The sequence below is a fragment of the Nerophis ophidion genome, linkage group LG07 (genome assembly GCF_033978795.1).
Source record: "Nerophis ophidion isolate RoL-2023_Sa linkage group LG07, RoL_Noph_v1.0, whole genome shotgun sequence".
NCBI classification, from domain to species: Eukaryota; Metazoa; Chordata; class Actinopteri; order Syngnathiformes; family Syngnathidae; genus Nerophis; species Nerophis ophidion.
Genome location: NC_084617.1, coordinates 54301114 through 54328012, shown reverse-complemented (window position 1 = coordinate 54328012; position 26899 = coordinate 54301114). Strand labels below are relative to the sequence as shown.

The window sequence follows — 26899 nt, the reverse complement described above, 5'->3', positions numbered from 1 at the left end:
GGGTGTCTTTGTTCTGCACAGAGTTTATTGCAATCCCAAGACTCCAGAAACCTCGGTCTCAGACACAAGTCATGGATCTACCAACAGGTCAATGACACAAAACACACAACCAAACATTGAGCTATTCTGGGGTGGCCTTCGATGAACCCTAATTTAAATTTAGTTAAACGTGTGTGTAAGGCAGTGTAGTGAAAATACCCATCAAATCTGAGAGAGCTGGAGTAGTTTGTTCATGACGAGGGGTCCAAAAAAACTGTCCACAGGTGCAAGAGTTTTATTGAGGATTACAGGAAGCATTTGATTGCAGTAAGCTAATTGCTTCAAAAGGTTGTGCTACAAAATATTATGTGCTCTGTGCAGTCTTCAGACTTTAGACGGACTGCTAATGGGTCTTATGCTTGGGTCAGTGTGGTGTGGTCACATGATTCAACCAAGCCGATAGAGCCTCAGCAAGTTCCTCCTTTGCAGGGACAAGGAAAAACCGCTTGTCTTTTTTATGCAACTCAACTCTTGCTCAAAACACCACGGCATCGATTGTAAAGTCAATCTGTAAAGATATGCACACAAGTGTTCTTCAGTCCGATCACGTAGATCTGTTGATATGATTGAGAAGAAAAGCTTGGTTGCACTAAGTTAATCCTTTATTAGTGATTAGTGATTAGTTTAGCAGGTTTAACCATTTGCCAAAGTGCATGTCAGATATGTGTGTAAATTTGTATGCCTGCAGCACGCATTGTTACTCGCTATGCACCCACTGATTAAGACCAAAACACGTGTGCGTTCTTGGGTTTCAGACCTTTGTACGTGTCAAAGCATAACGATCCAGGTCAAAGATCGCGGCCCCAGCTATGTAAAACATTTCAAACAAACACAAAAAAAGTTCTGTTCTGAACTTTTCAGGTCACCCCGAAACTTGGCGAGCACATCACAGTAAGATAGCCACTTGGCTGAAATAGGCTTCAAGGAACGCTTTTTGCTCAACAAGTTCACCAGTAATAATTAGGGCCTGACCTACTAAGATTCAATTACGATTGCATGTGCAATTGTAAAGTGGTGCAAACTGACTAAAACTGTTCAACAATTTACTTACAAATTGGTGACCCTCGCCGCTTCCTTGCTTGTGGATTACTTAGCATTTCATGGAAGCTGCTTTTATACCCAATCATGGCACCCACCTGTTCCCAATTAGCCTGCACATCTGTGGGATGTTCCAAATAAGTGTTTGATGAGCATTCCTCAACTTTATCAGTATTTATTGCCACCTTTCCCAACTTCTTTGTCACGTGTTGCTGGCATCAAATTCTAAAGTTAATGATTATTTGCAAAAAAAATGTTTATCAGTTTGAACATCAAATATGTTGTCTTTGTAGCCTATTCAACTGAATATGGGTTGAAAAGGATTTGCAAATCATTGTATTCTGTTTATATTTACATCTAACACAATTTCTCAACTCATATGGAAACGGGGTTTGTATGTTGACAAGCATACGTAGGAAGGAGCTGCTGCCAACTCGCATGGTTTCTCACAGCTGTGTATGTAACTGTTTCACTTTGCACGTACTTTTCAGATGTGCAAAGTAAAGATGCAAAAAAAAGCGCTCGCAGTTGAGTTGTATTCTTGATGAATCGAGTTGCGTTTGCTAAGTAATTAAATGTGCATCTTCTCCTCCCAGTATTGTGGGCATTTTCATGATCAGCATATATTCTGCATATTCATTGAGACGGACACACTAAACAGATTGCCCTCCTCATTCTGCTCATGAAAGAGACACAATTTTCTCTGCGCACAATTAGTAGATCAGCTTTACATGTGCTATCAAGTTTGCACATGTTTTAGTACACGGAAATCTTTAGTAAATCAGGCCTTCAATGTCAAAAATCACATTATAACTCAATTTTTTTTTGCCAGTCCAGGCTTTTGTTGCGCCCTACAAAGTGTTTGTATAGTAAATGTTACACATTAGCTGGTTTTAATGTAATTTGCATCTTATCTTTGAGGACACAATTAAGAGGTGTTGAAATTGCCATTTAAAACTTCTAATGCTAATCGGTAGCATGTGTATGACATATCCAATGTAAATTAGCATTGAGCAAGGGAATTTAGAAAAAAGTTGCCTACTGTACTTACCAGTGTTTTCTATTATTCTCATTCTCTGGGTGCTTAAGTGGGTATTTCCCCGCTAAGTGCTTGTGGATCGAGTCTGCACCCAAACGCGTCATGTGCAACAGAGGTATCTAAATATGGCACTTTTTGACTTCTGTTCAAGTGTGACATCAGCGGATTATCCTTATATGGGAGACATTTACCAAAACGTCCCTACCACAGTCAGCTAATTTAAATTGATGTAAAACCGGCTGCGCAACATCATCATGTCGACGATGAAAGGAAGGAAAATGCTCTGTTGTTTGTTTGCTTTAACCAGCACAAGTCACGACACAAACATTCAGCCTTGCCTGAACTAAAAAGCGTCTTACTTTTAACTTTTAAAATTTCAATCATCTGTGAAGACGTCGTTTCGAGTGTGTGCAAACATTAGCCTTGTTTCAACCAGAGACCTGCACAAAAAGATGGATTTTCCGAAAAAAAAAAAATACTTTTAAGGGTGAGCTCGGTGACTACTATATATGGCAATGTAGGAGACGATGAAGCGGTAAGTAGAAACATCCATACATCCATTTTCTACCGCTTGTCCCTTTTGGGGTTGTGGGGGGTGCTGGTGCCTATCTCAGTTGCAATCGGGCGGAAGGCGGAGTACACCCTGGACAAGTCGCCACCTCATCGCAGGGCGTAAGTAGAAACCGTAAATTCAAAATATTAGCTTGAGTTGTTGTTAAGCTGGCTGAGCTGTGACAAAAGCATCACGGTCCACCGGCAAAATACAGAATGATTTTCCTCAAAACGACTTTTACTTGAACCAGTGCTTACTATGTTTGGCAATGGACCAGTTAGATTAGATTAGATAGTACTTTATTTATTCCATCAGGAGAGTTCCTTCAGGAAAATTACAATTTTCAGCACAATCCCATTCAAGATCAGACAAACATTACAGGGAGACAGAACAGGATCGCTGACTGGTCTGCCGGCTTCCAGCGCCCCTTACAAAAAAGATGAGATACAGGTAACCAAGGGGTGGATGGGGATGGGAGGAAAAAATTGAAGATTAAAATAAAAAAAATTAAAAATAAAAAATAAAAAAAATAAAAGTTAGTATTATAACCTGCTATTACGTGTTTATTTTTCTGTGCTCATGTGAAATGTTCCTGCACAAATATTTAAGATTCTTTTCTAGAATGGTTGATGCACGGTTTTAAACAAGTGGCGCACGTTGCACTGAGTTTGGTCGTTTCTTCACAAAAATATTAACCTGACTCTCACCAGACCCATGTAGTTTGCTGAGCTCCACACAAGGATCTGGGCTCGAGGGCATTGCAAACTCCTTCAAGATAGCAAAAAATACTGTACCAATCAGGATCGCCGTGCGGGATTTCATAGATGTGACGTAGCGCCGAAGGGACTGTTTGATTCAAACAACAGTGGCGGCAGGCATTGAGGAGTCGTGTGCTGACATTGATTCTGCTATTGCAACTGTTTTGTCAAATCTGTCGAATATTATCGAATTTTTCGGATTATAAGTCCTCACACTTTAATTTATCACCAACTTTTATTCTGTGCTTCTTTCCTCCCTGTAGTTGTTTCTTTGCTTTTGGCTCAGATGAGCCGTGTAAGAGAGCTGTGTACATGTACAGTGGAGTTTGATTTTCTTCTTCTTCTCCGGCTGAAAATGCATAATAAAGAAGGAAAAAAACATATATACGTCGCACATTTTCGGGGAAATTTATTTGATAAAATCCAATAGCAAGAATAGACATGTGAAAGGCAATTTAAAATAAATAAAGAATAGTGAACAACAGGCTGAATAAGTGTACGTTATATGACGCATAAATAACCAACGGAGATGGTGCCTGGTATGTTAACATAACATATTATGGTAAGAGTCATTCAAATAACTATAACATGTAGAACATGCTACACGTTTACCAAACAATCTGTCACTCCTAATCGATAAATCCGAAGAAATCTTCTTCCTCGATGTCGCTTCTAAACAGCTCCGCCCACTCCAAAGGTATGTGCCGCTTCCTTTTGTCGTTTTCTGCTGCATATTTCACTACGTCCAGCATGTAATCTGCAGTACATGGTTTCCTTTTCGATGCCATTTTTGTTCAGCCCTTCTCAGTTTTTATAAGTTACCGCCAACGTTGAATGATCCATTTCAATAGCTACAGCAGTAGCATATAGCATATAGCAGTTAGCAACCCATGACCCCCAATGCACTTCTGCCATTACCCTCCCGGGCTAAATTCTTATTGGTTGACATGTATGTGACGATTGCTGACATTTTCTTCGTCTCTTCCGCGAATGAGATAAATAATAATATTTTATATTTTACGGTAATTTGTTAATAATTTCACACATAATCGCTCCGGAGTATATGTCGCACCCCAGGCCAAACTATGAAAAAAACTGCGATTTCTAATATATAAATATGTCTTGATTGGATTATCCAGAGAATAGTGCTAGATACCGTGGTAGAGCGCAATATGTATGTGTGGGAAAAATCACAAGACTACTTCATCTCTACAGAACTGTTTCATGAGGGGTTCCCTCAATCAGGAGATTTAGGATTTTTCTCCTGATGATTGAGGGAACCCCTCATGAAACAGTTCTGTAGAGATGAAGTAGTGTTGTGATTTTTCCCACACATACATACATATGTATATATATATATATATATATATATATACATATATATATATTTATATATATATGTGTATATATATATACATATATACATATATATATATATATATATATATATATATATATATATATATATATATATATATATATATATATATATATATATATATGTGTATGTATGTATGTAGATTTATTTATTAAAGGTGAATTGAGCAAAATGGCTATTTCTGGCAAATTATTTAAGTGTGTATCAAACTGGTAGCCCTTCGCATTAATCACTACCCAAGAAGTAGCTCTTGGTTTCAAAAAGGTTGGTGACCCCTGGTATAGATTATTATCTGCCACCAAACGCACTCTTTGTTTTGCCTTTTTGTATTATAGGGTATAAATACATAAATATGTTCCTTAACTCGCGTCTGACTCATTCCAAATTCTCTCTGCATCGAAGAAGCAACCCAAATCCACGCCTCGGCCTGACAGATTTTGATGTGAGTGGTTGAGATAGCACGTCATTCAAGATAACGGACAAGTAGTTTATCCAATCACATACAACAATTTTTTTTACAAAACCCCGCCTTCTGAAATACATCTCCTACTTTATTGCACATTGTTGGTTAGCCTCCTTTAAGCTAACCAACAATGTGCAATAAAATGTTAATATATAGGTTAGCACTTTTTTTTTTTTTTTTTTTAGCACATAGCACTTTAGTACATAGCACTTTAGAACTAAACACTTTAGCACACGGCACTTTATCCATGAGCTCTAGTGCAATGCACACTGGTACTTTATCTTTATCTCCATACTGTAGATTTTATGCCTACATAAAAGTGCCACCCATGTCAATCAAGCTCCATGTTCTGATGTTTAGATGTTTAAATGTTAGTTGTTTGGTTGTGGTTGTGTCTGTGCTTGTGTTTTTGTGTATGTTAAGAAAGCAATGATGCACTGTGTCCAAGACAAATTTCCCCGCAGGGACAATAAAGTTGAACCTTGACCTTGAACCTTGAAGTCCCAGATCCTTGTGTGGAGCTCAGCAAACTACAAGGATCTGGCGTGAGTCAGGTTACACAAACATAACATCTACCAAACTTCGCAAAAATGCATCACTCACACGTCCGTCTTAAGTGAGTCAGCTGAAATTTTGTTTTTTTTTAAGAAAAAATGTCACAAACGGCGGCGGCCTTTAGGGTTCTTTATCGTCAACGTTTCCCTCTTGCCAACAGTGCACAGGGGCCACAGACACACAAAAGGAAAGCACAAGCAATCTGGCATCATGGACTCATAATAAGCTGACGCTGGGTAGTGGGTGATGCAGCACTCAGCTTATGCCAGTGCTGATAAGAGCTTGAAAGTATTACCTCGGTCTGGCAGCTCGCCCCGAGAAATCCATCGTGAGCCAGGTCATCAATTCTGCCCTATCTGATTGCTCCCCGATGCCTGGTAGCTGCATCTCACCACATTGGCCTCTCTGCCTTTGAAATTCTCTTTATGACTTGCACTTTCACGCGATGGCGTCAACTCTTAGGTAGAAGAGTTACATGTGTCGCACACGCCGTAGCTCTTTTATGACGTCCTTTCCCTGCGCGAATACATTTCCAAAAGAACAGCTCGGGGTCGATGCTGTATTAGCTTCAATCCCGCTTACTCCCTCATCGCCGCTGAGCACACAATAAAGCCTCTGGATTTCAGTCATAATACATACAGCGGGAGGCTTTACCGTAAATCAAACACATGCACAATCAATAGAGAAGTAGCCAATCAGGCGCAGGCGCTCCGGCGAGCGGGCAAACAAGTCATTTGATTAGCTGATAAGCAGATGACTCAACAAACATCCAAACCATGTTTACTGTGGTTTGATTGGAGCGCGCTCAATGCACAGAAGATTGGACTAAAATACGTTGTGAAAACACTCAGCTGTTCCAATCCCCCAAGGCGGCGTGAGGGCACATAAAAACAATGAATTATTTATGGGGGAAACGGGCGAAACATCGCAGTAGATAATTTACTGTGGGCTATATTAAATGGAGCTTTCAAAATAATATATCTGAGTGCACGCATTTCCCAGCTATCATTGCCGGTGACACGTCGCAAGAGCCTGGAGACTGGCAGTGAAATTGTATTTGATAGCGACAAGCTTTTCCCTAAAACAGCAACATGAGAGCAATCCCATCACTAATTGGGCCCCCTTCTCTCTTGCGATCAAAGCGTCGTCGCTTCGCCGCTGTTTTAAGGTAGCAAAGTAAAAGCGCTTCCAATCAAGGCAGGGTTGGCCAGACCTCTATTAAAAAGAGAGCTCACAATGATCCCATTCAATAAATCCACTCCAGCCTCCGTTTGAACGCCGCATCTCATAAATAAAGCTCTTCCGCGCCCCGTCCGGCGCGAGTATCAGCGTCTGGCTCGGCGCTGACAGCCTGGCGTTGTTAAAATGTGTTCCTGCGAGCGAACTCACTTTAAATGAGCAAAGTTTCCGCACGCAGCAAAGTAACGGTGGGGGGAAAAAAAAAAAAAATCAATGGTAGCAGAGGCATGGAAAAAAGAGATAGCATTGATTTATCCGCCATTGATTGTCGAGGATTGCTGCACAGCGTGCCCTGCGGGTGAAGTGCGTGCCGTCTGCCAAGGGATGGGGATGAATCTGAAAAGGTGTCAAGTGGTTAGAGGACACAGAGGTTGTGGAGGCTGAAGCTCGGGGGCAACCACGGGTGGGAGGCGAAGAGGAGCAAGGGCAAGGCGGATCAAGCAGAATGAGGCTTGATAAGACGTGATATTTGTAACTTTTACAGCCATTTCTTTAACAGGGACCTATGATGAATTTTGTCTTTTATAACTACAAACCCTGTTTCCATATGAGTTGGGAAATTGTGTTAGATGTAAATATAAACGGAATACAATGATTTGAAAATCATTTTTAACTTATATTCAGTTGAATATGCTACAAAGACAACATATTTGATGTTCAAACTGATATACTTTTTTTTTGTTGTTGCAAATAATCATTAAATTTAGAATTTGATGCCAGCAATACGTGACAAAGAAGTTGGGAAAGGTGGCAATACATACTGATAAAGTTGAGGAATACTCATTAAACACTTATTTGGAACATCTCACATGTTTGCAGGCTAATTGGGAACAGGTGGGTGCCATGATTGGGTATAAAAGCAGCTTCCATGAAATGCTAAGTAATTCACAAACAAGGATGGGGCGAGGGTCACCAATTTTTAAGCAAATTGTCGAACGGTTTTAAAACAACATTTCTCAACGAGCTATTGCAAGGAATTTAGGGATTTTTCCATCTAAGGTCCGTAAAATCATCAAAAGGTTCAGAGAATCTGGAGAAATCACTGCACGTAAGCGATGATATTACAGACTTTTGATCCCTCAGGTGGGACTGCGTCAAAAACCGACATCAGTGTGTAAAGGATATCCCCACATGGGCTCAGGAACACTTCATAAAACCACTGTCAGTAACTACAGTTGGTCGCTACATCTGTAAGTGCAAGTTAAAACTTATGCAAAGCGAAAGCCATTTATCATCAACACCCAGGAACGCCGCTGGCTTCGCTGGGCCCGAGCTCAGCTAAGATGGACTGATGCAAAGTGGAAAACTGTTCTGTGGTCTGACGAGTCCACATTTCAAAATATATTTGGAAACCGAACAAAGAGGAAAATAACTATCCGGGTTGTTATAGGCGCAAAGTTCAAAAGCCAGCATCTGTGATGGTATGGGGGTGTATTAGTGCCCAAGGCATGGGTAACTTACACATCTGTGAAGGCACCATTAATGCTGAATGGTCCATACAGGTTTTGGAGCAACATATGTTGTCATCCAAGCAACGTTATCATGGACGCCCCTGCTTATTTCAGCAAGACAATACCAAGCCACGTGTTACAAAAACGTGGTTTCGTAGTAAAAGTGTGCGGGTACTTTCCTGGCCCGCCTGCAGTCCAGATCTGTCTGCCATCGAAAATGTGTGGCGCATTGTGAAGCGTAAAATACGACTGCGGAGACCCCGGACTGTTGAACGACTTAAGCCCTACATAAAACAAAAATGGGAAAGAATTCCACTTTCAGAGGTTCAACAATTAGTTTCCTCAGTTCCCAAACGTTTATTGAGTGTTGTTAAAAGAAAAGGTGATGTAACACAGTGGTGAACATGCCCTTTCCCAACTACTTTGGCACCTGTTGCAGCCATGAAATTCTAAGTTAAATTTATTTGCAAAAAAAAAATTAAGTTTATGAGTTTGAAGATCAAATATCTTGTCTTTGTAGTGCATTCAACTGAATATGGGTTAAAAATGATTTGCAAATCATTGTAGTCCGTTTATATTTACATCTAAAACAATTTCCCAACTCATATGGAAACGGGGTTTATACAAAAACTTATCCAGCGGTTAGCTGTACGCTAGGATATGAAACAGCAAATAAACAACACAATTATAAACATAAACAACTGCTATTTACGTGTCAAAAAATAAATACAGACAAGTCAAGAAATTAGCTCAGAAGATGCACTAATCATTTCCAGTACCATTAAAGACAATATAAGTAAACAATTCAAGATTAAAAACTGTTGAATCATCCAATGTACTTATCTGTTCATGTGACACACACAGAACAATGAACAATGTATGAATGTCTGCATGAATGTACGTCTCCTTTCTGTGTAAGATTAATGAGCACAGTGCTAGCTGCACTTAGTAGATTCACACGATGAGCCGGACTGCATAATTGTGAGCGTTCATACACCAATGCATTCATGCTGTTTTTGTGGATACATTTTGAGAATTTAGGAAGTACAGTGAAAAAGACAACAACAACAACAAAATTTACAAACTAAACCTTTAACTCCCACTATTGCTCTGACAAAAGTGGTATCGTATCTCAGGGCGATGTCCTCTGAAGTTGCATCAAACCCTTTAAAGGGGAATATTATCACAATTTCTGAAGGGTTAAAACCAATAAAAATCAGTTCCCAGTGGCTTATTTTGTTTTTCGAAGTTTTTCTCAAAATTTTACCCATCACGCAATATCCCGAAAAACGGCTTCAAAGTGCCTGATTTTAACCGTCGTTATATCCACCCGTCTATTGTCCTGTGACATCACTGCGTGAAGCCACCAGGAACAAACATGGCGGATAGTACAGAAAGGTATAGCATAGTAGCTCGGATTGAGACTCGGATTTCAGCGGCGCAAGCGATTCTACAGATTACGCATGTATTGAAACGGATGGTTGGAGTGTGGAGGCAGATAGGGAAAACGAAATCGAAGAAGAAACTGAAGCTCTTGAGCCATATCACGACAGACAGCAGCACAGGAGGAAGCGCGGACGAATTCGGCGATCGCCTTCTAACCAACGATTGGTATGTGTTTGTTTGGCATTAAATGTGGGTGGAGGGAAAGGCTGGATGCAAATATAGCTACAAATGAGGCATAATGATGCAATATGTACATACAGCTAGCCTAAATAGCATGTTAGCATCGATTAGCTTGCAGTCATGCCGTGATCAAATATGTCTGATTAGCACTCCACATAAGTCAATAACATCAACAAAACTCACCTTTGTGATTTTGTTGACTTTATCGTTGGAAATGCATCTGCTTTGAGTGTCGCAGGATATCCATACATTCTTGCCATCTCTGCCATCTCTGTTGTAGCATAGCTGTCGTCGGTAATGTGTGCAGAACAAACGAGGGACTTTTGCATCTTTTGGCCACTGGTGCAACTTGAATCCGTCCCTGATCGTGTTGTTACACCCTCCGACATCACACCGACGAGGCATAATGTCTCCAAGGTACGGAAAACAGTCGAAAAAACGGAAAATAACAGAGCTGATTTGACTTGGTGTGTGTAATGTGTTTGAGAAAATGGCGGGTCGCTTCTCGATGTGACGTCACGGGTGAAAGGTCATCGCTCCGACAGCGAACAATTGAAAGGCGTTTAAATCGCCAAATTCACCCATTTAGAGTTCGGAAATCGGTTAAAAAAACATATGGTCTTTTTTCTGCAACATCAAGGTATATATTGACGCTTACACAGGTCTGGTGATAATGTTTCCCTTTAAGTGGGAAAAGTTGTCCTGGTTGCGTCACCTCGTCTGACCCTTACATCATTTTTGACATCATGTATTTTAACAGAAATCCAAAGGCCTTAAAGGGGAACTGCACTTTTTTGCAATTTTGCCTATCTTTAACATCCATCCATCCATCCATTTTGTCTACCACTTGTCCCTTTTCTGGTCACGGGGGGTTGCTGGAGCCTATCACAGCTGCGTTTGAGCGAAAGGCAGGGTAAACCTGGGACAAGTCACAACATCATCGCAGGGCCAACACAGATAGACAGACAACATGCACACTCACATTCACACACTAGGGACCATTTAGTGTTGCCAATCAACCTATCCCCAGGTGCATGTCTTTGGAAGTGGGAGGAAGCCGGAGTACTTGGAGGGAACCCACGCAGTCACGGGGAGGACATGCAAACTCCACACAGACAAGATCCCGAGCCCGGTGTCAAGCCAAATCTGTGCCCAGCCGAAATAAGTGCTCAGGGAATCATTGACAAACCAACGTGTGCAGCAAGAGAGAGACTATCCTAGTAGTGATTTTAGCGAGACTCTGGTTAGGGTTAGGGTTTCCCCATATTTAATAGCCTAAGACAGGGGTCTCAGACACGCGGCCCGCGAGACGTTATTTAGCGGCCCCCACCTTAATATGAAAGTTTAATGTTAGTGCGGCCCGCAGGTTTTATATGAATGCTGCTTGACAGTTGGCAACACTAAATTGGCCCTAGTGTGTGAATTTGAGTGTGATTGTTGTCTGTCTATCTGTGTTGGCCCTGCGATGAGGTGGCGACTTGTCCAGGGTGTACCCCGCCTTTCGCCCGATTGTAGCTGAGATAGGCGCCAGCGCCCCCCGCTACCCTCAAGGGAATAAGCAGTAGAAAATGGATGGATGCTTGACAGCGATGTGTGTGGAGCTGAAGGAATCTACCAATCACAGTGTAGTATGTGGCTCTCGAGGGCCAGACATTGATATCACTTGCGTGATTCAAGCAGACAAACGTTTTGACGCTTTTCCACTGGACCTGCTTGCGCTCTTCCTCCCTTGCTCGGCCTATTGCTCGATCTCTCTCTCTCTCTAGCTTTCTCTCTCGCTCCCTCCCCCAGCGCCACCGAAAACAGTCCGGGCCAGGGAGACGAGTGGTCCGATAGCTTCCGAAGCACTCCGCTGAAGGACCGAGCGACAATACAAAACTGTGGTGTACTGGACCCCATCGCCGATACTCCGACAGAGTCGCTGGGCGAATCGGACGTGTAACACGTTAGTCGTGATGTTAGCCCGTTCGGGACTAATTGTGCTACCATAACTGTAAACACCACGGCGACCCCAAACACACACACTCTCCCGTCAGCTCCAGACAGAGACATTTGTTGTTATTTGGGTGCAAAATGGCTCTTTCAACGTTTTGGGTTGCCTACCCCTGCGTTAGTGGAAAAGCGGCAAATGAGTGAAAGCGACTGAAACGTTGCCATGGAGACCAGGGTTTTCTTACGTGCCTGGCTGCAGTCACACTGCGACACCTGTCTGTCGGTAATAACAGTCCCCGATAACCTGGACCAATTCAAACCGCTATTTGTTTTTTTTATTGTTTAATTTGCATTGCCTCACATAACTTAATTCTCATTTTGTTCATTTATATTTTGATTTTATTTTGTGTTGAAAATAAAAATAAAGACATTTAAAAATATTTTTTTAAGAAATCTTTTCTTGCGGCCCAGCCTCACCCAGACTTTGCATCCAGTGGCCCCCAGGTAAATTGAGTTTGAGACCCCTGGCCTAAGACAATATATATCACAGTATCTTTGGTATGATACGTTTTTTCTCCTCGTATGCACTCTCACTGAGGCCACAAGGGCAATTATTTGGCAAGCCGTCCCATACACGCTTGGGCACTTATTTCGCTTGACACTGGGATTGAACTCGGCACTACTCAGGACCTTTACAATTGTTATGAAAGACATGACAGATGGATTTTTTTTTTTATGCATTCTAAATATTAAATAAATGCGATGAAAAGTTTGCTTACGATGAAGCCTATGGAAGTTGTTCAATTAGAGCCCCTAAAAAAACATTTAGAATTGGAATGAATAAAAATTGTGACTTGAATGTGAATTGATATTTGATCACTCCTACCGTCTATTGTTAGTGTGTACTGTACATTTAGAAAAATAATCATAATAACACATAATTAATAATAAAGTGGGCAGCACGGTGGGACAGGGGTTAGTGCATGTGCCTCACAATACGAAGGTCCTGAGTAATCCTGGGTTCAATCCCAGGCTTGGGATCTTTCTGTGTGGAGTTTGCATGTTCTCCCCGTGACTGCGTGGGTTCCCTCCGGGTACTCCGGCTTCTTTCCGCCTCCAAAAACATGCACCTGGGGATAGGTTGATTGGCACAAGTGTATCGATCGAAACTAACCTGAAGATGGCTAATTGAAAATGATCCTGCACTACTTTGACCTTTGACCTTAGCTAACAGCTCCAAGCAGACCACAGAAAGTCTCAATAAATGAATTCAGAACCTGGGTGGGAAAAATCTATATATTTAAAAAAAAAATGATACACCGATATATCCTGTGACCGCAGCTACCTCGGATTAGCTTGCGTCAGAAATTATTAAAAAATACACAGGATTCTAGACATTGAGATCTTAAACTGAACTGTTGATTTCTTGAATTGAAAAGGAATAAAATAAATGTTGTTTAAACCCACAGATTGTATCACTCACACAAACCTCATACCAAAATAAATATGAGGCCTATTTAAACAGCACTAAGTACAAAGGTTTGTACACCAAGAGTTCATTGAGTGTGAAGTGAAGGGTTGTTGGTCCAATCAGTGTAAGAGCAAGCACGTATGAACCCCTGCTGTTGCAAGCTTGACAAGACAAGACTCTTTTGCAATATTTTATGTCCGCCTTGGCTAATAGATGTGTCTCCAGTCTGTAGACATCCTACTGTCAGCCAGATGTTGAGAGGAGGGGGAGCGGGGACAGAGATCAGGGGCCGGAGCAGCCATGCTGGCCCTTGTTGAATAAAGTATTTCTTCACTTAAAGAAACAGAACCTTTAGAACATCCTTTGACCTCTTGTGTGTGGAAATCACGCTAGTCGACATCAGGGAACATTTGTGCTGCAATTTCTACTTTGTTTCCAAGACATCCTCTTACCTAAAACACAGATTCGGTCTGTTGCTAAATATTCTTGCCAAAGGAGCATGAATGATTGCCACCGAAAGTAACATTTCCTGGCAGGGTTTGAAAAGACATCCGTTCAGGGAACCGTCTTTTTGTTTGAATAATGAGAAGTGAAAACAAGCAGTGACTTCTCCAACTCCAAAGTCAAAACAAAAATATGGAAGAGCAGTAAAAAAAATACATTTGTTAATTTACAGTATTTTAAAGGTGAGGGACTTTTAATTTGGAATATTTTTTATACTCCGCATTTAGGATTGGATTTGTTGTACAACTTTTAGAGGGACTTTGTTGAAGCCACTTTGTTGCATTGTATGAAGTATATAGCTGTTATATATACTTATATATATATATATATATATATATATATATATATATATATATATAGCTGTTATATATACATATATATATATATATATATATATATATATATATATACATATATATATATATATATATATGTGTGTGTGTAAAAACAATGTCAAAGTTAACGCAAGATTTGAATGCATTATACATATTTGCTCAACATTTACTACTAGTTTATTTTTTTATCCTTAATAAGTGAACCTTAGAAAGCCCAAAATAGGATGAAAGTACTATAATATAAATCTCTGTATTTTGTCATTAAAACAATTTGAATTGTTACCGCCAAAAATATTTTCTTAGCAATCATTATTTTTCGACACATGTGCTGTTTGGTTTGCAGAGTGTTTAATTTCTACGGTTTAGATGTGTTGGAAATTTGCACTCAAACTAAAAAAAAAAAAAAAATTACAATGTAAAGGCAAATTTATTTGCTCTAAATTGGGTCATGTAGGCGAGTAATCACCTGTGATTAATCCGCAATTTCCCAAATTGAACAGTGTGATTAATCTGATTAAAAAAAAATAATAATTTGTTAGCAGTGATGATGTATACGCCACAGTGGAACTCTGATCACTGACTGTATAACAACCCGCGCCAACTTTCAGTTAACCATCCATAGCATGGGTGTCAAACTCTGGCCCGCGGGCCAAATTTGGCCTGCTGTACAATTTCATTTGGCCCTTGAGGCAATATCAAATTAACATTAGAGCTGGCCCGCCGGTACTATAAAGGCACTGCCTTTGGCGTTGTCTCCAATATGTTGTCACGTCCGCTTTTACTCCATACAAACAGCGTGCCGGCCAAGTCACATGATATATGCGACTTGTACACACACTTAAGTGAATGCCACGCATACTTGCACAACAGCCATACAGGTCAGTGGCCGTATAAACAACTTTAACACTGTTACAAATATGCGCTACACTGTGAACCCACACCATACAAGGATGACTAACACATTTCGGGAGAACATCCGCACCGTAACACAACATAAACACAACAGAACAAATACCCAGAACCCCTTGCAGCACTGACTACCAGCAAAACCCGCGCCCCACCACCAACCCCACCCATCTCATTATTATTTTATTTTAAGATTTATTAGCCTTTGTAAAAATGTAATGTTGATATTAACCTCAGAAGACTGCAAATAGAAAAGAGGCATTAAATGTTTTATTTAAAATGTATTTATTTGACCATTTATTTATTTTTTCGTTTGTTTTTTTAATGTGGATTTTGCACTATTAAGTTATATAATTATTGTTTGTTCCATATTCATTCTTCAAGCAAATCAGTGTAGCAAACTGAGCAATAATTAACAATTTATTCATGCACTTTCTCTTGTTACTTCAAGGCTTGAATGTTTGATTCATTCATTATTGTTATTTTATTTTCAAATTTATTATTAGCCTGCGGACAAAGTTTATATTGATATTTACCTCAGAAGGCTGCAACTAGAAAAGAGGCGCTCAATTTTTATTAAAATTGTGTTTGATATGCCATTGATATTTTTTAATTATTATTATTATTATTTGAAACTCGATTTTGCATGTCACTATAAAGTTATATAAGCCTTGCTTGTTCAATATTCAATGAAAAACTTGTTTGGGTCCCTATTAAAACGTTCATTTGTTCAACCCTTGGCCCGCGACTTTGTTCAGTTGAACATTTTGGCCCACTCTGTATTTGACTTTGACACCCCTGATCCACAGTTAAGGAGCATGTACAGTCAAAGTAAATTGCGTGATTAATCTGCATATATGCATTATAAATGTGATATATGTTTGTAATTACTCACATGAGTTAACCCATTATTTTTAACAGTGGTAATATATATGTAATTATAGAGGCCTTATCCCACAAAGATGCCGTATCGCCTCTGCAGTTGAGGTAATAATCAATGCTATATAGGGAAATATGACAAAAGCAATAAGATTATATCTTTGTGCATCGGTATTGTGAACATACCAGTATTATGCACTTTATATATAAGATCAGGGTTTTAATAATAACTGTAGGTAGCGGCAAAGGTGTTGTATGAAAGGCCTCAGTGGAGAAATGATTTGTTTTACTGTGAAATATGCACCCTGACAAGATTACTTCCAGAGTTTTAATGAAAAACAGATACATTCGGACAAAAGCCTACAGCTGACCGGAGATGAAATGTGGTTTATCTCGCCTTGTCAGGTCATATGTCTCTATTACAAGGAAGCATAAAAGTGCGAGAGTGTGGCGAGGTCATGCACGGTGCCACAGCAGTCACACCTGGGACTGTTAAATCTCATTGGCACTCCTGTTCCCTGTAAAAAAAAAAAGCAAAAAAAAAAGCTGGCAGACACTGGAGATGTGAATGCATTTGTTACATGCAATAAGGGAAGTTGTATATCAGTAACTAGCACGCTTTTTAAACACATCTTCTGTCATCTCACAGTCACAACATTGCAAAAAAACATCTAACCAAATTCATGCTTCTTTCTTTCTTCTGCATGCACACCACACACACACTCTCACACACCACACACACACACACACACACACGGGCAGCAGCTGGTTGAGGCAGGTCTGCCAAGAACACAGACCTCGTTCTCCTTGTATGAGAGCTTTACATGTAGTCCACACAATGGTGAGTCAGCTTGGGACTGGTGTGTGTGACAGGTGAGGGGCTGCTGAATACACTTTGATTTAGAGAGCGCTTGATTACATTGAAAGCTTCAAAGAGGAGAGCTAAAATAGATCCATTACGGTTTATTAACTGCACATGTAGAGCATAATACTGAACTCATGTTTTGACAATGATTTCTATTAATGTGCCGAGCCCTGCACCACAATATTTGCACATCTTGTTTTTTCTTCGCATGTGTTTCCAGACCTTTACAACCAATAATGATAATCAATAATTATGTAAATATATTAACACTTTATTTTGTGAGAAGAAATTAAATTAAAACTTCACGCTTTTGCGCAAATGTGCACACTAACAATTAAAAAAAATATATATTGTATACAATATCAGCACTTTTCTTTTTTTTTACCTAATTAACTATCATTTTGAGTACAAATACATAAATTAAACGTTTCCCTGACATTGATAAAGTGGTGCAATTACCTCTGAATTAGCTCTGCCCAACGTTCTTGTAATTTCTCTAGGTTTTGTCAAGCTTGGACATGGATTCTGTGCGCTCCTTCGACGCAGAGGGATTACAGGACGAGCCAGGCGTGAATTAAGGTACATGATGTTTATTTGGAATTCTAAATACAAAAATAAACAAACTAAGGGCTCTCACAAAGAGGTATAAAACTTAGCTACAAAAATACAATCAGGAAAACAAAACAACTGCTCGATGGCATGAAAGACAATGAACTTGCACTGTGGCAAAACTATGAATACCTAACACAAAAAAAAACTTACTGTGACAGGTACAAGGGGCATGGATTGCAAGGTAATTGAGGGTGCGTGAAGGCATGAAGCAGAATGCAAAAATCCCAGACTGATGGACAGAAAGTAAAATCCTTAAATAGTAGCAGTGGTAATGAGAAACAGGTGTGAGAGCTGAGGGACAGGGCGTGACTAAGATGGCAAGGTGAAAATCAATGGGTTGGCATGGAAACAAAAAAAACCAGGAAATGCAAAACGTGAAGCAAGAGTCCAAAAACAAAACAAAACATGATCAAACATAAAACCAGATTCACAGGCGTGACAGGTTTTATTTGTAGTTGTTTTCTGTTATTTTGTGTAAAACTCCAGTCTCACCTGGTTTTACTGTACCTAGTGTTGTGGTCAGTCCCTTTAGACACTATTTTTTATTAATTGTGTTTGCTACGATTCCAACACATGTAGGAAGTTGGAGTGCACAGCTGCCTAAGTGAAACGTGTCGGACAAAACCTTTCGAGGAGCACTCCTTGTGTTTGTGTTCAAACAACAGCCAAAAAAAAGATCTTCTGAAAACGCTTAGTGCTTATTCATGAGCACTAATGTTGGGTAAGTAAAACATTTTTGCTGATAAGAGTCCTTTGAATATTTGTCAGGGTCAACTCTTCTTAAAAGCTTTTATTCAAATAATCATCATTCGAAGGGCACATTTTATTTTGTTAAATTCCTAATGGTTTACTTGAAGCTTTCCAATGTCATCGTTTGCATTCATGTTAGCTTTTCAGTTGGACTTTTCTTTGATTAATAAGATTTTTACTTACATTTTTTAATATTTGTCTTTGGTTTACTCAAATTGGAAAGTGGCTGCTCTAACTTTTTCTATGTCTCGCTAGGGTCGGGAATAACATTTACATCATGGGTTGCCATCTGTGTCAGTGATCACAGTTTAGCTTACAGGAATTGTACTTCGGCTACAATTGGGCGGAAGGCGGGGTACACCCTGGACCCACGACCCCAAAGGGAATAAGCAGTAGAAAATGGATGGATGGAATTGTACTTACAATGAAAGAAAACATGTTGAAGCAAATTGTAAATGAATTTGATGTTTTACACACACACACACACACACACACACACACACACACACACACACACACACACACACACACACACACACACACACACACACACACACTCACACACTATAACTGTATTCCAAGAATAATACTTTTTAAAACAATACTAAATAAATCAGAAGTTGCTCACATGTTACTCAATACTTATTATTTTTTTCCACAGAATACCTACTCATATTCAAATAACTATTTTGATGAGAACTTTTTACTTTTACTTAAGTACATTTTTGGGGTATTTTACCCACCTCTGCTTATCTCTTTCCTCTCAGTCAGTGTGTGTCCATGGGCATTTTTTTAATTCAAGTACCCCCTAATCAGAGCAAAGCATTTTTGGTTGAAAAAAAAAGAGATAAAGAAGTAAAATACAGCACTACATCATCAGTTTCTGATTTATTCAATTGTATAACAGTGCAAAATATTGCTCATTTGTAGTGGTCTTTCTTTAAACTATTTGGAAAAAATATATAAAAATAACTAAAAACTTGTTGAAAAATAAACAAGTGAATCAATTATAAATAAAGATTTCTACACATAGAAGTAATCATCAACTTAAAGTGCCCTCTTTGGGGATTGTAATAGAGATCCATCTGGATTAATGAACTTAATTCTAAACATTTCTTCACAAAAAAAATAAATCTTTAATGTCCACAAAAAAAATCTAGCTGTCAACACTGAATATTGCATTGTTGCATTTCTTTTCACAGTTTATGAAGTTACATTCATATTTTGTTGAAGTATTATTCAATAAATATATTTAAAAATATTTTTTAAATTGTTGCTATTTTTAGATTATTTAAAAAAAAAAATGTCTCGTACCCTTTGTCATACCTTTAAGTACCCCCAGGGGTACGCGTACCCCCATTTGAGAACCACTGCACTAATTTATTCAAATTTCTCAAATAGTTTGGCTCTAAATAAGCCTCCTACATGTTTTCAAACACTCAGATTGTGGTGTGATAGTATTATGGGAGAACTACAGAGTCGACCGGCTGTGACGTCACAAGTGTGCGACGGAGCGGGAGACACGGTGGGAGTGAGCTAGAGAGCGAGACACATGTGATTGGGCTAATAAATGTATCTACGTTACAAAGTACAGCTGGACTCACATATTTAATTAAGTAACTCGACACAGACTAACACCTTGATTATGCGATTGGAAACCAGCTTTCTCGAGGGGTTGTGTGCGTCCAGAGAGGACCCTTTGTATTGTGCATGAGCCAGTTTCAACGCGCGGGATACAACCTGGAAGCTGATACCATTGAACAAAAAAACCTAGAAACACTTGGACTGAAAATCCCCAAAAACAAACTATTTTAGGAATCAGACTACAAACCCTGTTTCCAAATGAGTTGGGAAATTGTGTAAGACGTAATTATAAACGGAATACAATGATTTGCAATTGAATGCACTACAAAGACAAGATATTTGATGTTCCAACTCATAAACTTTTTTTTTTTTTGCAAATAATAATTAACTTAGAATTTCATGGCTGCAACACGTGCCAAAGTAGTTGGGAAAGGACATGTTCACCACTGTGTTACATCACCTTTTCTTTTAACAACACTCAATAAACGTTTTGGAACTGAGGAAACTAATTGTTGAAGCTTTGAAAGTGGAATTCTTTCCCATTCTTGTTTTATGTAGAGCTTCAGTCGTTCAATAGTCTCCGCTGTCGTATTTTACGCTTCATAATGCGCCACACATTTTCGATGGGAGACCTGTCTGGACTGCAGGCAGGCCAGGAAAGTACCCACACTCTTTTACTACGAAGCCACGCTGTTGTAACACGTGGCTTGGCATTGTTTTTGCTGAAATAAGCAGGGGCGTCCATGATAACGTTGCTTTGATGACAACATAAGTTTCTCCAAAACCTGTATGGACCATTCAGCATTAATGGTGCCTTCACAGATGTTTAAGTTACCATGCCTTGGGCACTAATACACCCCCATACCTTCACAGATGCTGGCTTTTGAACTTTGCGCCTATAACAATCCGGATGGTTATTTTCCTCTTTGTTCCGGAGGACACCACTTTGACAGTTTCCAAATATAATTTGAAATGTGGACTCGTCAGACCACAGAAGACTTTACCACTTTGCATCAGTCCATCTTAGATGAGCTCGGGCCCAGCGGAGCCGGCGGCGTTCCTGGGTTTTGTTGATAAATGGCTTTCGCTTTACATTCGCTTTACATAGTAGAGTTTTAACTTGCACTTACAGATGTAGCGACCAACTGTAGTTACTGACAGGGGTTTTATGAAGTGTTCCTGAGCCCATGTGGTGATATCCTTTACACACTGATGTCGGTTTTTGATGCAATACCGCCTGAGAGATCAAAGGTCCGTAACATCATCACTTACGTGCAGTGATTTCTCCAGATTCTCTGAACCTTTTGATGATTTTACAGACCGTAGATGGTAAAATCCCTAAATTCCTTGCAATAGCTCAATGAGAAATGTTGTTCTAAAACTGTTTGACAATTTGCTGACAAATTGGTGCCCTCGCCTCATCCTTGTTTGTGAATTACTTAGCATTTCATGGAAGCTGCTTTTATACCCAATCATGGCACCCACCTGTTCCCAATTAGCCTGCACACCTGTGGGATGTTCCAAATAAGTGTTTGATGACCATTCCTCAACTTTATCAGTATTTATTGCCACATTTCCCAACTTCTATGTCACGTGTTGCTGGCATCAAATTCTAAAGTTAATGATTATTTGCACACAAAAAAAATGTTCATGAGTTTGAACATCAAATATGTTGTCTTTATAGCATATTCAACTGAATATGGGTTGAAAATGATTTGCAAATCATTGTATTCCGTTTATATTTACATCTAACACAATTTCTCAACTCATATGGAAACGGGGTTTGTAATTAAGTGCATGGAAACGAGGAAGTCAACCCCCCTGTGGACAGCAGCACCATCGTTCTCTGCTTTGCTTAGTGCTTTTTTCTCCCCAATTTTGCACCTCCGCTTGCCAGTGATAGAGCTCTATCAGTTCTGACAGCTCCCTCGAGCCTACTGGGATTTGAGAACTCCCTACTTTCGCCCCCACCCCCCAAAACACACACACACACTTGCATGCACACACACGCTTGCATCTCCTCTGCTGTCTGTCTCCTAAAAGGACGAAGGATGGGGATGAAAGGCGGAACAAAAGCTGTCAAAGCAGAGAAAGGAACCGAGAAGTGAGGATATCTGTCATGGATGCAAAGGACAATGGGTTACTTTGTCCCCCGGTTTCATTATGGGCTTGTGTTTGATTGGAAACAGGCGACTAATCACATGAGCAACCATCTCTCCACAACTCTGCAAGCATTGTCGTCTCCTGGAGGGAATCAGCATGAAGATTCATTTTTGGTCAGCAGATGTAAAGTCCTTCCATGTGAGCCAGCAAAGTGATTGGGATATGCTTTACCAAGAACCAAGACACTGTGATTTTCTTCTTTATCAAAACCATTCCATTCATCATTGCATGGTTCTAGGCAGTAGCAATGAAATGGTGGTCTTTTGGTTGGTACCCAACACAGTCGTCCCTCTCTACATCGTAAGGATGTCCCAATATTTTTTATTTCGATACTTTGATGCTTTTCAAAATAAAGAGGGCCACAAAACATGTCATTACTGGCTTTATTTTATCATTTTTTAAGACCTGCTCAGTGGCCTTGTGGTTAGAGTGTCCGCCCTGAGATCAGTAGGTCATGAGTCAAACCGCAGTTGAGTCACACCAAAGACTATGACAATTAGGGCTGTGGGAAAATATTGATTCGAATATGAATTGAATACAATGTGCGATTCAGAATTGAATCTCATTTTTTTTTAATTATTATTATTTTTTTAATCAATCCAACAAACCACTACACAGCAATACCATAACAATGCAATCCAATTCCAAAACCAAACCTGACCCAGCAACACTCAGAACAGCAATAAACAGAGCAATTGAGAGGAGACACAAACACGACTCAGAACAAACCAAAAGTAGTGAAACAAAAATGAATATTATCGACAACAGTATCAATATTAGTTATAATTTCAGCATAGCAGTGATTAAAAATCCCTTATTGACATTATCATTAGACATTTATAAAAATAAAAAAAGAACAATAGTGTCACAGTGGCTTACACTTGCATCGCATCTCATGACCTTGACAACACACTTTGTCCAATATTTTCACAAAGATAACATAAGTCATATTTTGGCTTCGTTTATAGTTAAAACAAATTTGCATTATTGCAATCAGTTGATAAAACATTAACCTTTACAATTATAAAAGCTTTTTTTTTTTAAATCAACTACTTTGCTTGCATGTCACCAGACTGGGGTAGATCCTGCTGAGATCCTATGTATTTAAGGAATACAGAATCGTTTTGAATCGGAAAAATATGGTTTTTGAATCGCGAATCGAATCGAATTGAATCGAATTGAATCGATATATTATCGAATCGTGACCCTAAGAATCGATATTGAATCGAATCGTGGGACACCCAAAGATTCACAGCCCTAATAACAATGATTGGTACATTAACTTTACCTTAAAAATGGGACCCATTACTTCCCTGCTTGGCACTCAGCATCAAGGGTTCAAATTGGGGCTTAAATCACCAAAATGAATCCTGAGCGCGGCCATCTCTGCTGCTCACTGCTCCCCTCACCTCCCAGGGGGTGAACATGGGGATGGGTCCAATGCAGAGGGTAATTTCACCACACCCAGTGTGATGTGTGACTATCAGTGCTACCTTAATTTTTACAGAAAATCTTATGATACATTAAACATACCTTTCCTATTACAATCCATCCATCCATTTTCTACCACTTATTCCCTTTTGGGGTTGCGGGGGGGCGCTGGTGCCTATCTCAGCTACAATCGGGCGGAAGACGGTGTACACCCTGGACAAGTCGCCACCTCATCGCAGGGCCAACACAGATAGACAGACAACACTCACACTCACATTCACACATTAGGGCCAATTTAGTGTTGCCAATCAACCTATCCCCAGGTGCATGTCTTTGGAAGTGGGAGGAAGCCGGAGAACCCGGAGGGAACCCACACATTCACGGGGAGAACATGCAAACTCCATACAGAAAGATCCCGAGCCTGGGATTGAACCCAGGACTGCAGAACCTTCGCATTGTGAGGCAGACGCACTAACCCCTCTGCCACCGCGAAGCCCCTTCTTATTGCAATCAAAGAACACATTTTGCCTTAAAATAAAATAGTCAATATACTAAACAACTTGTCTCCTAATTTGGCTGCTGATGTATGCATTTGTCAAATTTATGAGTGACAAGCGCAAGAAAGTGGATTATTGATCTACTTTTTCATTTACTATTAATATCTTCTCATATTCTGTTTTAACATGTTCCATCTACACTTCTGTTAAAATGTAATAAGCACTTATTCTTCTGTTGTTTGATACTTTACATTAGTTTGGGGTGATACTACAACATTTGGGATCAATCCAATGCCAAGTAGTTTCAGGGTCATGACAGTTATACTATCATATTGAGTAAAAAGATTAGAACCATTCATACATATATTACTTTAATTTATTGTCACATAAAAACAACAATTTTTTAAGTGTCTTTGCTTTTATTTTGCTAAATATTTGTTGTGATTTCCTTGACCATTTATGGAGTCCGGTCAACTTCCTTTATTTTCACTTAATCGAAGTACGCATACAAGTGACGTCGAGGCCACATTGGAGCCACATTGGGCCTGTGCGCAACTATATTGGTGTCTGCTAAGAATCACAATTTACTTGTTATCCAAACAGTCAGCTGGAAAAAATCGGATTTAGAAAAAAATCCGATCTGGTCCACCTTGGCCTGCAATGTAAACAAAGTCATGGTGAAAATGAGCGAGACACATTGGCCTTGGCTGACAAAGAGTCGGTACTATCAGCAACCCGAAGTGTTGTGAACAAATATTTCATGATTTTCCGATACTTTTAGACAGACAGGAAACAGGGCTTAAAGACTTAGTGACGCTGACTGCTTGTCAAACGATGTTGTTTACTCTTCTACTTGTTGATCTGATTAGCTTCTAATGGATGTGACGGACAGAATGTAAATCCAATCATTTTCCGATGTTTTTTTTACAGCATCTACTCTTTTCTAAATAGTTTCCGTTGGCTCTTTCCCAGATGGATTTGAGAAACAAGCCATCTGCCATGCCAGATTAGTTCACTGGACAAAAGGCTGTACAGAAAGTTGCTCATGTTCCAACAAAATTCTCACTGCCAGTCTCATTTCAATTTCACCTTAAAAGGGTCAACAGTCTTATTCCAACTTTTATGGTTGTTTGCAGCCTTCCAGTAAGTGTACTATTACCTCATGTGTTCATTAGCCCAGACCCTACTATAGCTTGGCTGCTCAGCAAGGGTCAGTCTATACTTTCTAAAGACACAGTGGAAAGCAAATAAAGGTTCTGAAAAGGGTTAAAAGTCTCAGTTGGAGGCTAGTTAATGACCGAGGTAGGACAAAATGGCTCAAGCACACACCGAATGAGATCAGAGGCCATTTAAAACACATTATAGGGACAGAGAAGGAAAATATAACATTGCAACATATAACAACAATAAAAACAGACCTACTTATACAAAATGAAAAAACATTGTAAACATTGTGAACTAACTTCATTGCACAAGGGAGCATTGGAAATGTTTCAAAACAAAAGCTATCCTTTTTGCAGAGGTGAGTAGAGAAGCCAAAAATAGTTACGGACTAAAAGTACTTTTATTTTAGAGTGGGGGTCAGCAACCTACGGCTCTGGAGCCGCAGGTTGCTCTAGTGCAGTGGTCACCAACGCGGTGCCCACGGGCACCAGGTTGCCCGTAAGGACCAGATGAGTCGCCCGCTGGCCTGTTCTAAAAATAGCTCAGTGAGCTGCCTCTATTTTTTGAATTGTATTTATTTACTAGCAAGCTGGCCTCGCTTTGCTCAACATTTTTGATTCTAAGAGAGACAAAACTCAAACAGAGTTTGAAAATCCAAGAAAATATTTTAAAGACTTGGTCTTCACTTGTTTAAATAAATTCATTTATTTTTTTACTTTGCTTCTTATAACTTTCAAAAAGACAATTTTAGAGAAAAAAGTACAATCTTACTAATGATTTTTAGGATTTTTAAACACATATACCTTTTTACCTTTTAAATTACTTCCTCTTTTTTCCTGACAATATAAATCAATGGTTAGGTTTTTTTTTTCTTATTATTGTAAAGAATAATAAATACATTTTAATTTAATTCTTCATTTTAGCTTCTGTTTTTTTGATGAAGAATAGTTGTGAAATATTTCTTCAAACTTATTATGATTAAAATACAAACAAATTATTCTGGCAAATCTAGAAAATCTGTAGAATCATATTTAAATCTTATTTCAAAGTCTTTTGAGTTTCTTTTAGCATTTTTGTTCTGGAAAATCTAGAAGAAATAATGATTTGTCTTTGTTAGACATATAGCTTGGTCCAATTTGTTATATAGTCTAACAAAGTGCAGATTGGATTTTAACCTATTTAAAACATGTCTTTAAAATTCTAAAATTAACCTCAATCAGGAAACATTACTAATGATGTTCCATAAATAATTGTTTTTATTTTTCCAAAAAGATTAGAAATAGCTAGTTTTTCTCTTCTTTTTTTCGGTTGAATTTTGAATTTTATAGAGTCGAAATTGAAGATAAACTATGTTTCAAAATTTGATTCTTATTTTTTTTGTGTTTTCTCCTCTTTTAAACCGTTCAATTAAGTGTTTTTTCATCATTTATTCTCCACAAAAAAACTTCCATAAAAGGAAAAAAAATGTACGACGGAATGACAGACAGAAATACCCATTTTCTTTTAGATATACAGATTTATTTCTTAAAGGTAAATTGAGCAAATTGGCTATTTATGGCAATTTATTTAAGAGTGTATCAAACTGGTAGCCCTTCGCATTAGTCAGTACCCAAGAAGTAGCTCTTGGTTTCAAAAGGGTTGGGGACCCCTGCTCTAGTGGTTCCCGC

At 39.2% G+C, this 26899-nt stretch overlaps 1 long non-coding RNA gene across 3 annotated transcripts; it reads left to right on the top strand.

Moving 5' to 3' along the window:
* The first annotated feature begins 2423 nt into the window (after positions 1 to 2423).
* Positions 2424 to 24084, top strand: LOC133556521 (uncharacterized). 3 transcript variants are annotated; one of them, XR_009807537.1, is made up of 5 exons: positions 2424 to 2651; positions 17532 to 17610; positions 18223 to 18364; positions 22021 to 22081; positions 22167 to 24084. It is a non-coding gene; the product is annotated as an uncharacterized LOC133556521 (long non-coding RNA). The 3 variants fall into 3 exon arrangements; XR_009807535.1 differs by having other exon boundaries at positions 22021 to 24084; XR_009807536.1 differs by lacking the exons at positions 22021 to 22081; positions 22167 to 24084 and adding an exon at positions 18649 to 19027.
* The last annotated feature ends 2815 nt before the right edge of the window (positions 24085 to 26899 follow it).